This window comes from Urocitellus parryii, unplaced genomic scaffold (assembly GCF_045843805.1).
Source record: "Urocitellus parryii isolate mUroPar1 unplaced genomic scaffold, mUroPar1.hap1 Scaffold_45, whole genome shotgun sequence".
Taxonomy (NCBI): Eukaryota; Metazoa; Chordata; class Mammalia; order Rodentia; family Sciuridae; genus Urocitellus; species Urocitellus parryii.
In genome coordinates this window covers 1,402,467-1,407,216 of record NW_027554016.1, presented here as the reverse complement: position 1 = coordinate 1,407,216, position 4,750 = coordinate 1,402,467, and positions in this window count along the sequence as shown.

Sequence of the window (4,750 nt, the reverse complement as noted above, 5' to 3'; positions counted from 1 at the left end):
GAACTGCTCAGTGCTGTGGTGCATCTAATAGAAAAGGTAAGAAAAACTTGCAAATGGAAACACTTGGTTTAATAAAACTTGACAAATTAGAAAACCAACACAAAAGTTGAATTCTATTATATCACATACATAGAATTGTGATAACACTAAACTTCTAAATATAAGAGTAGAATTCATCATACCTGACAATGAACTTTTGTTATGATATGAGGGATGCCTGTTTGACACCCTCAGTATTCAATTTCCATAATCTTGTGCAGCAGAAAAAAATAGTTCAAAGTCTAAAAAGGCAGAACAGATGTTGGAAACTGCAGGCTCTTTCTGATTCTCCAGAAGCTGTTCACTTGTCTTTGGCATTTGATCCTCTATTGTTTTTGCAGTCATAAAAAGAGGACTTGCACCAATGTATAGTCCCACTAGCAATGTATGAGTATGCCCTTTTCCCCACTTGCCAACACTTATATTTGTTTGTATTCTTGGTAACTGCCATTCTGACTGGAGTGAGATGAAATCTTAGAGTAGTTTTGATTTGCATTTCTCTAATTGCTAGAGATGTTGAACATTTTTTCATATGTTTGTTGATTAATTGTATATCCTCTTCTAAGAAGTATCTATTCAGTTCCTTAATCCATTTATTGATTGGGTTATTTGTTTTTTGGTGTTAAGGTTTTTGAGTGCTTTATATATCCTAGAGATTAGTGCTCTATCTGATGTGCTTGTGGTAAAGATTTGCTCCCATTGGAACCACCATTTGACCCAGCTATCCAACTCCTCGATTTATACTCAAAGGACTTAAAAACAGCATTCTACAGGGACACAGTCATCTCAAGGTTTATTATAGCAGCACAATTCACAATAGTTAAATTGTGGAACCAACCCAGATGCCCTTCAGTAGATAAATGGATTGGGAAGCTTTGGTATATATTCATGATGGAATATTACTCAGCATTAAAAGAGAATAAAATCATGGCATTTGCAGGTAAATGGATGGAGCTGGAGAATATAATGCTAGGTGAAGCAAGCCAATCCCCAAAAGCCAAACTGAATGTTTTCTTTGATATGAAGAGGCTTACTCATAATGGTGATGGAGTGGAATATGAGAGGAATGGAGGAAATTTAGAAAGGGCAAAGGAAAGGGATGGGGAGGGAGGGAATAGGGGGGTAGGAATGATGGTGGAATGAGTTAGACATCATTACCCTAAGTACATGTATGAAGACACAAATGGTGTGAAAAATACTTTATGTATAATCAGTGACTTGAAAAACTGTGCTCTGTGAATTGCATTCTGCCATCATGTGTAATAAATTAGAATAAATAAATAATTTAGTTTTAAAAAAAGAGGACTTGGAGTAGGTATTCATCCACATAGTGCTTTTAGTTTAAATTCCACGAAACAGGAACAATTATCCACTGCTTGTTCTCTGTTTCTCTTGGGCACTGGAAACTTTCCCAGAAAAGGAAAAGCTATGGGATGGCCAGATAACTTTAGGCATTCAATTTGGCCTGGACGTGGACCAACTAGGTTTTGTTTTAAACCCATTTATTTATTTACACTTCTGAAAATGATGGAGTTAAATGGAGATATGAGCCCAAGGACATACATGAAAATAGATAAATAAAAAGAGTTAGTACTAGAGGAAAACATGAGAATGTGTGTGTGGGATTCTTACCAAGATATTTTATAGTAGCACATTTACATATTAGTATAAAAAGTTTTGATCACATATGTATGAATTTATTAATACTATATTTCTAACATAGTGACCTTTAAATATTTAAAATGTTTACAGCAGGGACTTAGAATATCATGTCTATTCTATTTTCCATGATATTTCTTAAAATATAAAGCTCAAAGTATAAAAAAAGAAAATTGTTATGTATATAGGTAAGAAGAAGAGGCCATGCCAAGTAGCTTGTAAAGCAGAGAAGTGGTTGTTATTTCACATAGAGAACATTCTAGAAAATAGTGATCTCACTCCAGAAAATAATGTTACTTAAATTTTTTTAAATATTGTTTTTAGTTATACATGGACACAATATCTTTATTTTGTTTTATTTATTATTTTTATGTGGTGCTGAGGATTGAATCCAGTGCCTCACATGTGTGAAGCATGTGCTCTGCCACTGAGCCATGACCCCAGCCCATGTTACTTAAGTTTTCTAATGATGAAATGGCATGGGACATCAGCAAGTTGATTTTTGGCCAAGACAAGGGAAAGCATATATGAGAACAATGTAGGGTAGAGCAGAGAACTTCAGATCAAATTTTTTGTAGAAGATATAAGAAAATTCTGCTGCCCCTTTTCCTCAGTAAGTTATATAAGATGGTTATATACCATTGGTCAAGAATCAACACTGAGGGTTGGGATGTGGCTCAGAGGTAGAGCACTTGCCCAGCATGAATGAAGCACTAGGTTTGATATCAGCACCACATAAAATAAAATGAAATGAAATAAAATAAAGAGATTGTGTTCACCTATAATTAAAAAATAAATATTTTTTAAAAAAGAATCAACACTGATTTAAGTGGTTATCAAATAATATATCTTGATTATTTTGTTATGATTATTTGTGTGCTTTACCAAAAGGAACTTTCTATTTCCTTTTAATATGGGAAAAATTGGGGTACCTCTGAAATTCTTGGGTTATAACTTTTAAAGCTTGTTCTAGATGAATACCTAATGGGTGTTGTGTTCAAACAGAACAAATGGGTTTGGGAACATTTGTTCAAATACCATGTATGGCAGCAATGCTTATTTTAGCATTACTTACGGTAATGACAAAAATTGAAACAAAAAGTTGCTATCGAGGGGGGCCTAGTTCAATAAATTCTGGTGTATTGATGAAATACAGCCATGAATGAACCACACAAAAACATTTTAGCCAATAATGGACCACATTATGGTGTTTCCATAAGATTACAAATTCCTATTAGTATTTTTACTGTAGATTTTCTGTGTTTACATTTGCAAATACTACCATGTATCACCTATAGTATTAAGTACAGTAATATGCTGTACAGATTTGTAGCCTGGGAGCAGTAGGCTAAACCATGTATCCTGCATGTAGGTACTTATCAGATAGTAAGTACTCTGTGATATTCACAAGGACAGAACTATCCACAATGCATTTCCCAGAACATATCTCCCTTGTTAAGTTATGCATGACTGTATGCCACAAAATAAATATTTCATCTTTTAGACATAGTTATATAATTAGACTACAAGAATAATAAAACAAAGCACTGAAGATATAGATAATCACATATGGATAAGGTTATAAAACTTAACCAATAAAATTAAAGGATGCCCAGTTAAGTTTGAAATTCAGATAAACAACTAAATTTTAAGCATATATACATCATAAAATACTTACTTGCCATACTTCTTTAGCAACCAGTTATTATGTGCTCATCTGAAATTCAAGGAATCCTATACTTCATCTAGTAACCTTTCATATATATCATGTTAAACTAACACTTCAACCTCAGCTTCAGAAGTTACAGCCTAAATCTGCCAGGGCTGAATAGAACTTGGTTACATAAAATCTTGTATTGCAGGTAAAACTGTTTCTAAGTTCTAAGTTTCCAAGTTCTTTGAAACAGAACCCGCCCTACATAATGTTTGTTTTATTTTCCATAATGTTTTTTTTACTAAAATCTCAATATCTTAGATAAGATCACACACTCTAGAAGTGTTATTTATTCATGTTTGCATGATACAAATATTGTCCTAAAAAAAGCAATAGCTTTAAATGATTCATATGAAGACTTCTAGATAAAATCCAACAGTGGGGTTGGGCATATTTTTGCAATAACATGATATTCTCGCCTCTGATTTTCCCACGCATGGTACAGTAAAAATAATTTTAAAAGCTGTCAGTTGCCTTAATAACACTATCAGTCTTTTAAAACCCTGCTGGATTTGATATTACAATTTTAATTTTACCAGATTTAGATTTCTTGGCAATTGGAGGTTAATAAAACATGAGTCAGGAGGCCTAATTTTGTGTTCTGGAAAACTTGAAAGAGCATATGAATAATTTGTTTTGTGGAAGTTTGGTAGACCATCTCCCATTTCCAATGGTTGCTTCTTTTATTTTTAACCCTGACAGGTTTTTAATTTTTTCCCATGGTTGTTTTAAGTCTTCTGCTTGTTTTTAAGTCAATTTCTATAATTTGGATGTTTCTTTTGTATCTGTTTATGTAAAATGTCCTTAAAAAGCCAGACTATTTATTTTTTATCACACTTTTAATATTATGCATTTGATGCCAAGATTATTTTGTACCTATAATTTATAATAGTACTAACTGGCTTAGATTTCAATCTGTATTTTACTGACTGATTTTGTATTTTATAATTGCAATAATTTTAACTAAGTTGTCTGTGACCTGAGTCAATCTATGTTGTTTTTTTTGACAAGCCTGTGGGGGATTTGGGCAGTCAGTGCAGGTATCTGTCAGGAACACCTCCTGGGTTTGGCCAGTCACCAACCCTGTGTTTTGGCTGACTTAAGTTATTTTCTTTCTGAATCAGTTTCTTTCCCTGGAAATGAAACAAAGATCATACTAAGACTTTCCTCAGAGGATTCTTGTGAAGATTAAAGAAGTTAACATAAAGTTCTAAGAACTCTGAAGTGCCCACAATAACCAAGCTTTATATAAATGCCCTTTTTGTTTTATTTTGTGCACTCTACTAAAAGGAATTGTTTCCTTTGAACATGGATAACAGTTTGAAAAACTCTAGAAAT